The sequence below is a fragment of the Rattus rattus genome, chromosome 5 (genome assembly GCF_011064425.1).
Source record: "Rattus rattus isolate New Zealand chromosome 5, Rrattus_CSIRO_v1, whole genome shotgun sequence".
Lineage (NCBI taxonomy): Eukaryota > Metazoa > Chordata > Mammalia > Rodentia > Muridae > Rattus > Rattus rattus.
This window is the reverse complement of record NC_046158.1, coordinates 10,515,394-10,528,514: the sequence shown is the minus strand read 5'-3', so window position 1 is coordinate 10,528,514 and position 13,121 is coordinate 10,515,394. Positions and strand designations below refer to the sequence as shown.

The 13,121-nt window shown below is 50.5% G+C and overlaps 1 non-coding gene across 1 annotated transcript; it reads right to left on the bottom strand.

Moving 5' to 3' along the window:
* Positions 1-11,551: 11,551 nt before the first annotated feature.
* On the bottom strand, positions 11,552-11,658 carry LOC116902477. Its single transcript, XR_004388095.1, has one exon. It is a non-coding gene; the product is annotated as a U6 spliceosomal RNA (small nuclear RNA).
* Between the last annotated feature and the right edge of the window lie 1,463 nt (positions 11,659-13,121).

Below are 13,121 nucleotides of genomic sequence, written 5' to 3'. Positions count from 1 at the left end.
AATAGGAGAGGGTGCTCCTAGTCTTACTGCAACTGGATATACCAGGGCTGTTTGGTAACCATGGGAGGCCTCCCTTTTTCTGAAGAAAAATGGGAGGAAGAGTGGATGGGGGTAGTGGAGAGGACTGGAAGGAGAGGGGGGAGGGAAGCTTCAGTAGGATGTAAATTTAATTAAAAAGATAATTCATGTGCTATGCATGTCCATTGGGTCATGTGACCTAGGTCTGGCTGGGCAGGTTGGATGTCAGAGAGCAGAGAGGTCTGTCAGGATATAAGGGTAAGAGATTGAAGGTAATCTGAATAGCAGAGGACAGAGGGGCCCAGTGGCCCTGAACATTCAGTGGAGCCTAAGCCCAGGGTCTGTTCTGAACTTCGGAGGAGGTCAGACTGGACTAGGAGGGTGGGGATCAACATAACGGAGTAAAAGGTGAGGACATAGTGATGAACTGAGGCCACAGCCTGGGGCCTCAGGGAGAGGCTGCTGGGGTGTAGAAGGCTGTGTGTGCCTGGTCCCAGGCTTCCACGGACTCACTGAGCAGAAAAGGCCGCTAGATAGATCAAGAGGACAGACCTCAGTCTGCAAAGACAGCCCTGGAGAACTTCCTTAAAATCCAAGGGAGGAGGCATGGGCTGAGGGAAAGCGTCTTCACCAGTGTCTCAAGCTGGGGTCCGGGTACCTGCACAGACAAAGCCCTGTGCACGTTTCTCCTCCCCTGGCCACCTGGGGCTGTTTGCCCAGCAACCACACAGGTCAGCCTCAAGTTATCCCTCTCTTTCACTTGTGAATAACAGGTCTTCACATCCCCAGGGAGATGTAGCCACCAGTGACATCTGCTTTCTCCTGTTCCCACAGTCCTTGCCCTCCACAATCTGTCTTGGCACCCGATCGGGGCTTGCCATACTTGCGAAGGCTCTCGGGGACACTGAGGCATGCCACCCAGGCTGTGGCCCCAGGGCTGTGGACCTGCCTGCAGTCCTGTGAATGCCAGGTGAGCAGCTCGAAGCCTGCAGCCAGACACCCTGAAGTTGGAACTGCTTCTCAGAAGAGGAAATCCAGACACCACAAATCTCTGGACAAAGCCTGTAGCTCTGTCCTCCCCAGCCTTTGTATCTGAGTGCAGAGTGCAGAGCCCAAAGCTGCCTTCCAGTGCCGTAAGTGTGGACACAGCGCCGTGCCTCTGCTTAACAGAACTCTGCACGTGCAAGCTCAGGTGTGGCTTGTTTGGGACTCTGGAGACTGGGGTCCTCACTGGACACCACACCCACTGCCTGTTCTGCACCCTGGTTTCTCTGACAGCACAGTTACCTGTTGCTCTGGGCCAGCTGGGAGCCAGACTTGGCTGTAGCCAGTGCCAGGGATGGAGCTGAGCAGAGGCAGTAAGGCGGAACAGGGATGGGCTGTGATGGGACCTTGGCAGCGTCCCAGCCCACTCTTCTGGGCACACAAAGGCCTGCTGACCATATGCTGCTGCTCTGATTTGTTGGGGCGAGGGCTAGAAGCGGCTGACACACTCCACCCTACCCACCTTGGCACAATGGAACACCCTGCAGGCAGGCTGTGCATGTCCTTGTGCCCCATTAGCCTCTCAGAGACCCCCCTCAGCTGGGCTACAAGCATCCCAGCTGCCGCAAGCCAAAGGAGTTACAACTCAGCGGCCTGCTTTGCTGCCTGAGCATGAGGTACCCTGTGAGGGGCTAACCAGGGGATGTCAGTAAATGGAACCTGAGAGCAACATCGGCTCCAGAGGCAGCAAAGGGAGGGTGGCTCTCTGCTGGCCTCGGGAGCTCCAACACACATCCTTGTCTGCCTTGCCAAAGGCTTCTCCATTCCACAGTAGCACTGGTGTGGACCCACCTATGGCCCTGTGCTGACTTCCAGTCAGGACCGTCAAGTTTGTCAGCTCTTGAGGTCTGTGTCTCTGAAAATGGGGAGCTTCCCTCTGAGGGAAGGCTGGAGAAGAGGCCTGGACTAAGGGTGGGGAACCCTCCTCTGCCTCTTTCTACAGCCTTCCTTCCCTCCCTCCCTCCCTCCTCCCTCCCTCCTTCCTTCCTTCCTTCCTTCCTTCCTTCCTTCCTTCCTTCCTTCCTTCCTTCTCCCCACCACCATCATGTCTTCTCCCCTCCTGCACAAACCTTCCTCATGCCCCTTGGTAGGCCATGAGGATACTGAAGGGCTTCCAGAGGCTTGGGTATTGATGGGCATTGGGTCTAGGCTGGGAAAGAAGCTGAGGAAGGTACAAACTGTGGGTACCTGGGAGAGAGTGGGATCATACACACCTGTGTACACAGTTCATGTCCATGACTGTTTCTAAAGCCACATTGTCCCCTTGTGGTCGCCTGCGGTTCTGCATCATCTGGGTTCTCTCCCAGACCAGAAATGAGAAATACAAGGTGCTGAGAGCAGGCTGACAAGGATGCTGCTGGCCACTTGGGGCCTACAGGGCCCCAGGAAGGGAGGAGCTGGGGAGCCCCTTGCTCTAAAACACTGTGGTTTGGACTCAGAGTCGGGGTTTCTGGCCTGGAAAACTTCACTTCCCTCATACACCCCAGTGTTGGAAAGAAGAGGACTCAGGACCTCTCCAGAGAAGCAGGGCCAGGGCCAACAGAGGTAGGTTGGGACCTGCTCTTCCCCATGATCCAGGCCTGTGTGAAGGTACGGCAGGGCTGCCACCTCCAAAGGTTGTAGATGAAAAGATTAAATACCAATAAAGCAGAAGAAAAATGAGTGGATAGAATTGAAATTAAGAGGCTGGAGAGGGGTTGGGGATTTAGCTCAGTGATAGAGCGCTTGCCTAGCAAGTGCAAGGCCCTGTTAGGTCCCCAGCTCCAAAAAAAAAAAAAAAAAAAAAAAAAGAGGCTGGAGAGATGGCTCAGTGGTTAAGAGCACTGACTGCTCTTCCAGAGGTCCTGAGTTCAAATCCCAGCAACCACATGGTGGCTCACAACCATCTGTAATGAGATCTGATGCCCTCTTCTGGTGTGTCTGAAGACAGCTACGGATGGTGTACTTATATATAATAAATAAATCTTAAAAAAAAAAAAGAATTGAAATTAAAATGGACCAACAGGGAGCTGGAGAGGAGAGGACCTGAGTTCAGTTCCCAGAACCCACATGGCAGCTTACAACTGTCTGTAACTCCAGTTTCAGGGAATCTGGTACTCTCACACAGACGTACATGCAGGCAAAACACTGAAGCACATAAAAATAAACAAGTCGGGCTGGAGAGGTGGCTCAGTGGTTAAGAGCTCCGACTGCTCTTCCAGAGGTCCTGAGTTCAAATCCCAACAACCACATGGTGGCTCACAACCATCTGTAATGGGATCTGGTGCCCACTTTTGTGTGTCTAAAGACAGCTACAGTGTACTCATATAAATAAGAGGTAATAAAACATTTTTTTAAATAAACAAGTCTTTTTAAAAAATGAATAAATAAATAAAATGGGCCAACCAAAAAGTCAGTGTAATGCAGTTAAATCTGGAAAGACTTATAAAAAGGTAGCTCTCCAAGGAAAAGACATACTCCACCAAAGTCAGAACCCAAAGACGAAACGTTGCCTCACACTCAGCAGACACTGGGAAAGCAGTATTTCAGTCAGGAGCCACTGCGTGATCAGCACTGAGGAGGAAAAGACCAGAGGAGAGCTCATGGTTAGCCCAGGGAACATCATCGGATGGGGAAGAAAGCGGAGACAGGAAAAATAATGTATCAGAGTTATAAAACACCCGATGGTCAAAAATTTGGCAACTCAGATGACATGTAAAAATTCCTCGAAGGACAAAAATTACTAACACTGACACAGGAAAATCCTGCACCTACTAAAGTTCAATTAATAATCAAAAGCACTTGCAAAATCAAAACAACCCTGAGATTCCACCTCACACCAGTCAGAATGGCTAAGATCAAAACTCAGGTGACAGCAAATGCTGGTGAGGATGTGGAGAAAGAGGAACACTCCACAACCACTCTGGAAATCAGTCTGAAGGTTCCTCAGAAAATAGGACATTGAACTGTCGGAGGATCCAGCTATACCTCTCTTGGGCATATACCCAAAAGATGCCCCAACATATAAAAAGGACACGTGCTCCACTATGTTCATCGCAGCCTTATTTATAATAGCCAGAAGCTGGAAAGATCCCAGATGCCCTTCAACAGAGGAATGGATACAGAAAATGTGGTACATCTACACAATGGAGTAGTACACAGCTATCAAAAACAATGATTTCATGAAATTCATAGGCAAATGGATGGAACTAGAAAATATCATCCTGAGTGAGGTAACCCAATCCCAAAAAACACACATGGTATGCACTCATTGATAAGTGGATATTAGCCCAAAAGCTCGAATTACCCAAGATGCAATCCACAGACCCCATGAAGCTCAAGAAGAAGGACAACCAAACTGGGGATGCTTCAGACCTTCTTAAAAGATGAAGGGAACAAAAGGGGAACAAAAATATTCATAGGAGGGGATATAGAGGCAAAGTTTGGAGCAGAAACTGAAGGAATAGCCATTCAGAGCCTGCCCTACCTAGGGATACAGTCCATATATATATACAGCCACCAAAACTAGATAATATCTATGAAGCCAAGAAGTGCATGCTGACAGGAGCCTGATATAGCTGTCTCCTGAGAGGTACAGGCATAACATGTCAAATGCAGAGGCGAATGCTAGCAGCAAACCATTGAACTGAGAACGGTCCCCATCGAAGGAGCTGAAGGAACTTGCAACCCCATAAGAACAACAATACCAACCAACCAGAGCTCCCAGGGACTAAAAGACACCATTAAAGAGTACACACCCGCGGCTCCAGCTGGATATGTAGCAGAGGATGGCCTTGTTGGGCACCAATGGGAGGAGAAGCCCTTGGTCCTGCCAAGGCTGAACCCCCCAATACAGGGGAATGTTGGGTGGGGAGGCAGGAATGGGGGATGGTCGGGGAAAGGGAGCATCCTTATAGAAGGGAGGGGGATGGGATAGGGGGCTTATGGTCTGGAAACCCAGAAAGGGAATAACATTTGAAATGTAAATAAAAAATCCAATTTAAAAAAGAAAGAAAGAAAGAAAGAAAGGAAAAAAGAAAGAAAGAAAGAAAGAAAAAAAAAAAAAAAGAAAGAAAGAGGGAGAAGGAGAGAGAGAGAGAGAGAGAGAGAGAGAGAGAGAGAGAGAGAGAGAGGGAGGGAGGGAGGGAGGGAAAAAAAAGAAAAGAAAAGAAAGAAAGAAAAAAAGGAAGAAAAAGGCACTTGCTGCCAAGCCTGAGGACCTGAGTTCAAACCACAGGTCCCTCTAACCTCTTCATACATGTTAATACACATACACATAAATAAAAATAAACAAATAAAATGTTTAAGTGTAAAAAAAAAAAAAAGGGAAAAGCCCTTGCCCAAGATTGGGGATGAGACTTAGTTGGTACAGTGTCTGCTGTCACGAATTAAGCACTAGGTTTGATTCCCGGTGCCACATAAGACAAAATGAAAACCAAAACAAGCAGAGGACAGGGTGAGATGGCTCAGAGGTTAAAGGTATTTGCCACCAAGGTCTACGGTCTAACAGTTGGAAGGATCCTGTTCCATCCCTGAGACCCACAAAATGAAAAATTAGAACTGACTCCCAGAAGATGTCCTCTGACTTCCATATGAGCATGATTACACACACACACACACACACACACACACACACACACACACACACACACACAGGTATATACACACAGACACATAGACATGCACACATACAAACATATCTCACACATATACACCTCACACAAATAGTCACACACATCCCACATAGACACACACAGGTATACACACACATACACACAACATACACACAGACACATACACACAGACACATACACATACACACAACATGGACAGACACACACACAGACACACGCACACACATCTCACACATCAGATACACACACATACACACAACATACACACAGACACACACAGACAAACACACATCTCACACAGTCGGTCCCGCATATCTTACACATACACACACACATATATAGACAGGTACACACATACACACATACATACAGCATACACACAGATACACACACACAGACACACATAGACACACACACACACACACACACACACACTAAACTTGACTGATGTAGTGATGCACTCCTGCAATCCAGTGCCGGCCAAGTGGGAGGAGCAAGTGTGGGACTAGCCTGGGCTACAAGACCCTATGTCAAAAAAGGTGGGCACAGGACAGTCAGGCTGAACAGAGGGTTAAGAATGTGTGCTGCTCTTGCAGAAGACCCAGTCATCTGCTAGCATCCTTATCGGGAAGTTCACCTTGCTTCTAACTCTATCTCCAAGGGATCTGAGGCCTCCTCAGCAATCCACCGCACACACGTGCACATACCCCAAACGACTTAAAATAAAAATAAATCTTACCCTGTCGTCACTCTCATGAGCTCAGGGTCAGTCCTCCTTACTGCTCAAGAGGCTCATGCACCCGAAACATGGTCAGACTTAGGTGCAGCCTCTGCGGAAGTCAATGGCAACACTTAAACACATTTAAACCTGTGGCGCCTCACAGGCCACACCCACACCTCCACATGGGGGCGAGGACACAGTACCTTCCTTTTCTAGGGGCAGGCTGGGATGGCAGCTTCCCACAGAGCAGCCTAGCAAGGTTCTTCCTGGCCATCAAGGCTGGTGCGTGATGAGGGTGGCCTCTGCAGGACAACACCGTAGTTACAGCAGTTATAAGCCACCAAGGGGAGTTAAACCGTCCGCCCAGCTGGCCTCTGAGCTGCCAGGGCCACCAGAGAACTGAGTGTCTGAGGTAGTCATAGCCCAGAGCTGGCCAGGGAGCCTCGGGGAGCCTCGGGGAGCCTCCTTCTGTACTTACCTCTCTAGTGCGGGGGTTACAAACACTCAGTAGTTTGTACAGCTCGGGCTTTGTGTGTGACTTTGTGTCTGGTGCAAATCTGACTCAGGGCCTACAGCTTTCCCGGCAAACACTTTACCAGCAAAATCACTGTCTGTGTGCTTGGTTTGTTTTGGGGTTTTGTTTATTTGCTGGCTTGTTGGTTGGTTGGTTTTGGTTTGATTTTGTTATCATTTTTCAAGACAGAGTCTCTATTTGTAGTCCTGGCTGTCCTGGAACTTGCTGTGTAGACCAGGCTGGCCTTGAACTCAGAGACCCGCTCACCTCTGCCTCCCAAGTGCTGAGATTAAAGGCCTACACCACCACCACCCGGCTTCCAGCTTTTTTTTTTTTTTTTTAATTTCATTTTAAACTGAAAGGATATGTGCATGTCGTTTAAGGACTTCCCCAAGACGCAAAGAGTCATTCACTGCTCCATTCCAGGAAGTAAGCATCGACTGGTGTTACCGTTCTCCACGCTGTCCCCTCTATGAAGCCTTGAAAGAGAAGGGAGTTCACACACAAGTTCCACCACACTCAGCAGAACCGACAGCTGCAGAAGGATGAACATTTGCGACTCCATTTTTCACAAGCATTCACGTGTCAAGTTGACGTTCGCTAACTCCCGTGTGCCCAGATATTTGACACCTATCATTCTGGGATGTTTCCAGGTGACACTGGAATGACACTGAGTAAAGTTGACCACCCACCCTGGTAGCAATCAGGGGACCTTGTCTAGTCAGCAGAAAGCCAGAGTACAGTGGAGAGGGAACAGGCTTGGAGATATGGCTCAAGTGTAGACGGTGGTTCTGGTGCTACAGGTCCTATTTCTTATTGGTTCTTGATGCAGCAATAGAGATGCTAGTGGCCAATGAGCTGGGAGGAATAGGCGGGACTTCGGGGTCCCCTTAGGCAAACTAGAGACGCAGAAGAGAAGGATTTTTTGTCAACTTTGGAGTGAGCAAAGATGACCATCTATGTGACATCTCAGGTGGAATGGCCATAGGACATTTCCCCAGGTGGGAGATTAGAAGCGACCAGCAATTGAGCCATAAGGCAGGTTGAAAATTATATTAATGTGTATGTGTGTTTCATCCATGGATCCAAGGGAATCTGAGTGGGGGCTGGTAGTGCAACCCATTCCCAGAGCTTAAAGCAGGGTAGCAAAAACTACACGCTACACAAGAGTACATGCTTACGGGCTGGGGATTTAGCTCAGTGGTAGAGCGCTTACCTAGGAAGCATAAGGCCCTGGGTTGGGTCCCCAGCTCCGAAAAAAAAAAAAAAAAAAAAAAAAAAAAAAAAAAAAAAAAAAGAGTACATGCTTACTATGTGGGAGGCCTAGTTGGGTTCTTAGCACTGCGGTGGGAGGGGGTAAACGCAGAGGGATCAGTTGTGGTGGTCACGATGCATCTAGAACACTACCTGCGCTGACTGTCACTCCCACGCATAACTTGAGATGTGGAGGTGCTGGAGGGCAGGAGAGCAGAAGTGTGTGTGGACAGGGGGAGGCAGAGAGAGATGTAAATGTTAGGACCTCATTTTCCACCCTCTGGTCAGAAGCTGACCAGAATAGTAGTTAAGAGCACTGGCTGCTCTTCCAGAGGACCTGGGTTCAATTCCCAGCAACCACATGGTGGCCCACAATCACCTGCAACTCTGGTCCCACAAGATGCACATGCATACGCACAGATGAAACACGCACGCATATAAAATAAGTTAAGAAACCAACCAAATAAAAACCATAGGAGTCGAGCACCCCGACCCTCCTGTCTCCTGACGCTGCTGAGGCTTCCGTTCCTGGGCAGGATTGCAGTGTCACGGAGCTGGGTTGCACAGTGAGCAGACCCAGGAACTGAATACAAGTGGCAGGCTGGACTCTTGGCACTCCCGGGTTTTGCTTGGAACCTCCTTGTCTTTATCAGGGTTACTAAGGCTGTGATGAAATACTGCGACTGAAAGCAACTCAGAGAGCAAAGGGTTTATTTGGCTTACATATCCTAAATCACAGGCCAGTGAGGGAAACCGAGGCAGGAACCCAATCCAGGCAGGAACCTAGAGGCAGGAGCTGATACAGAGGCTATGAAGAATCGTTGCTGGGGTTGGGGATTTAGCTCAGTGGTAGAGCGCTTGCCTAGCAACCGCAAGGCCCTGGGTTCGGTCCCCAGCTCCGAACAAAAAGAATCATTGCTTACTGACTTGCTCCTCATGGCTTGCTCAGTCTGCTCTCTTATAGAAACCATTAGACCAGGGGTGGTACCTCCAGCAATAGGCTGGGTCCTCCCATATTAACCCTAATTAAGAAAATGTCCTGCAGACTTGCCTATAGCCCAATCTTTGTTTATTCAGTTGGTTTTGTTTTGAGACAGGGTTTCTCTGTATAGTCCTGACTGTCCTGGAACTCACTCTGTAAACCGGGCTGGCTTTGAACTCAGATAGCCACCTGCCTCTGCCTCCCAAGTGCTGGGATTAAAGGTGTGCACCACCATTGGCCAGCTAGAGCCCAATCTTATGGGAAGTTTTCCTGATTGAGGCTCTCAGATGACTCTAACTTGTGTTAAATTGACATAAAACTAGACAGCACACCTCCACTTTGCTGTGTGGGTTCATACCTCAAATGCTGAAGTCCAACCTAGGCCAGCTGGTCCCAGAGAAAAAGCAGGACCCGAAAAGAGACCTCCTGTGGGCAGGGCCTGGCAGGCATTCGGGGAAGTGCTGTCTCCAGGTTAGCTCCCTGAAGAGGTGCCCACCTTTCAGAACAGAAGCAGTCAACCAAGCAGGATGTTGTGCCGTACTGAATTAGTAAGACCTTTCATCTTTGCGTCTCAGGGACCTTTTGAAGGAAGCTATGCAAAGTCGCCTCGCGCGATGAGCTGGCAGTTTGTTGCTTGTGCTTCCCACACTCAGTGGTTTGGAATCCAGGCGTGACTGGTACCAGGAAGTTCTGAGCTATTCCTGATTCAGGATCTTTGCCTATATGTGGAAACACCGCCCCCGTGTGGTTGGTTGGTGAACTGCATGAGCGGGGTCTGCCTTTTCTGCTGAGGCTTAAAGGATCCCAGTCCCGGGAGTCCCCAGTAGTCATGAGAATAGGACTCTACCCAACTATGTCCCTGGAGGGGATAGGTATTGGTGACTTGGAGGTGGTGGCCCCTGGGCAGGTTGACTTAGGCTTTGTGTCTTGGGTGGAGATTCAGAGATACCTAGAGTCTGAGCCCCAGTCTCAGTGAATGTAGTACAGAGATGAATCCCAAGTAGGAGCCCAGTCCCAGGGCTCCAGCAGGCAGGTCCTGTAGAGTGTAGGGTTGGGCCTAAAGAACAATGGTCAGCAGCCAAAGGGTCAGGCCTCCACAGCACAGCCCTCGCTTCCTGGAGGAATGGGTGGTGAAGTCAGCAGGGGAAGTTAGAGGCCACTGGGGCCTCTGGTTCTGGGATTCATGGAGTCAGAGCCTTCGACAGGCCGAGCCAGGCCAGGGCTAGCATTCGGATGAGTTCCAGACATGAGTGTAGGCCTCTTCTTGGGCCACGTCCCAACCCCCAGTCTCCATAGGCCAGGCACCACAGGGTCAGAGCAAGCACTGACCCACGTGTTTGCTGGACCAGGAACTGTGGCACAGCTGGGTCCAACAGTTATGACAGATCCGGTCAGCCACTGTAGGCTGTCGGCAGCAGGCTGGCCTTGCCCTGGCTATTACAAGGGTAAAGAGGAGGAGGTCACATTCTACGGCAGGCAGAGCCAGGACTCCAAAGTCTCTCCAGGGTATGAATGCCCTGCCAGAGTAGGCTGTGTGGAGTAGGCTGTGTGGAGTAGGCTGTGTGGAGTCTCAGTACTCAGGAGGGGTGGGCGGGAGGATTACAGGCCTCAGGCCAGCTTTAGCTACTCAGTGAGACTGTCTTAAAAAGAAAGGAAAAGAAATAGAAAGGGTGAGATGACTCAGCAGATAAAGGTCCTTGAGATGACTCAGCAGATAAAGGTCCTTGAGATGACTCAGCAGATAAAGGTCCTTGCCACCGAGCCCAAAGACCTGCACTCCACCCCAGTAGGAGAGAAGCGCGTGGTCTTCTGTACACATGTACGCTAGCACACGTGTATGCATACACATACATTTGTACCGACACACACACAGCGAATAAACTGTTTGTTAACCAAAGTGAAAAGAGAACCAGAGAGAGGATGGGAGGGAGCTGTGATTTCTGCTGGGGTGGAAGGAATGAGCTCAGGCTGTTGATCCCACTTTACAAACCAGCAGCAGCAGCAGCAGCAGCAGCAGCAGCAGCAGCAGCAGCAGCAGCAGCAGCAGCAGCAGCAGCAACAGAGAGACCATCCAAGAAGGACCTGAGCAAGGTTTCCAACCTACTGCCCGCTTCCCCAGGAGGAAAGGCTGGAGGGAGGAAGGGAGTGCAGCGCCCCCTTGCCACAGCCTAGCCTGCCCAGTGCTGCTCCACATCCACTAGAGGGCGGCTGCGGCCTGGGCGCTTTTCTTCTTTTTTGGATATTTTATTTATTTACATTTCAAATGTTATCCCCTTTCCCGGTTTCCCCTCTGCACATCCACATCCCATCCCCCGTCGCCTCGCTTCTATGAGGGTGCTCCCCCACCTACCCACCCACTCCCGCCTCATGGCCCTCGCATTCCCCTACACTGGGTCGTCAAGAAAAAATAAGGAAACCGCTTTACGGGTTTGCCTGTCATCTTTGCCCAGGGGCCATGCTAATCTTCTCTGTATCGTTCCGACTTCAGTGTATGTGCTGCCAAAGTGAGCATGGGGCCTGGGCTCTTACAGCACCGTTGCACAAGGACTGGGAGTTTGTTAGTCGACACCCCTCCCCTTCAGCAGTTCCAGCTCCCTTGGGGACTGCCGAGCTTTGGCAGTAAGTGCCAGGGTGGGAGCTTGTATGTGTGTTGAGCTCCTTTCCTAGGTTATTATGACCTGCAGGGCTCCCAGCTTCTCTAGGCCTCCCTTGGTTCTCTCTGACAAACGTGGATAGTTTTGGCTGCCACGGCGCAGCCCAAGGCTGAAATGATGTCCGTGCATCTTTCCAGAGTGGCTGCCAACTGCCCTTTCCCTTTCCCTGCTGGGAGTAGGTGTTAGTCCCCTCGAAGGCCTCCCCTTTCTCCTGCCCCTGGTAGCATAGGGGACAGACAGGAAGGCGGGCAGAGTAGAGCAGCATTTCCTCTTGGGCCAGGGGGAGCAAGTGCAGGCCCTGATAAGGCACACATGGCCCTCTGCACGTCCGCCTTTTGTCCCAACCCCACCAGCCTTTCCTGCTCATGTCTGCCAGGGCGGGAGGACTGTGGCCTGCCTGTGTCTCCCTTCCCTCTGCACCTCTCAGCCTGGGGTGGTAGAGAATCTGAAGCCCCAGGCACAGCCACTCCTGGGATGAGCACACACCACAGGCACAGCATAGCACAGTGGCTTCAGGCCTGGGTGAGGGACAAAGAGAGTGTTCACATTGTAGGTGCAGCCCACGCCCATGGAGAGCATAAGGCCCTCACCAGGGCTCTGGGTTCTCCTCTTGGGTGGGGTAGGGTGTGGGAGGTAGACAGCCCTCCTACTCTCCTTGCCCTGACAGCAATAGGCACTCCTGCATCTGACTCCACTCCAGGGTCCCTCTGTGACTTTCTAGCCTAGGAACCCAAAGAGGCATTGGCCTGAGAACAAGCCCCTAGGCTGCTCTGTCTGTCTGTCTCCCATGACACTGCGTCCCAGCCCAATGAAAGACTGAGAGACTGACATCCTTGCCCCCGTGGTCCTCACAGTATTCAGTGACCAAGCAGTGACCACCCGGAGCCCACACAGTAACATTAATGACCACATTGTGATTCCTTTGTGACCATCTAGCTATCACAGTGACCACCCAATGACAAGCTAGTTGCCAGTCGTGATCACTCAGTGGGTACTGAGCTGATGGAAGGACCTCAGAATAGCTTCACAATAACTACTGGCTGCCTATGACCACACCGACTAAAGTGGCCATACCGTGGACATCCAGTGACACAGTGACCACAAGGAACACAGAGTGAACTCAGTCCCCATGCAGTGACCAAGTAACTACAGTGGCCATGCACGAAATGGGTCACTGTGTTCAATGGTGGTTACTAGTGGTCATTACATGTCCTTGTAGTCATGGTGACTGTATGATTGCTATGACTGTTGGTGACTACTATGGTCACTTGGCAGTCACTGTGCTGCTGAAATTCTGTGATCACTGTGGTCACTGGATGAT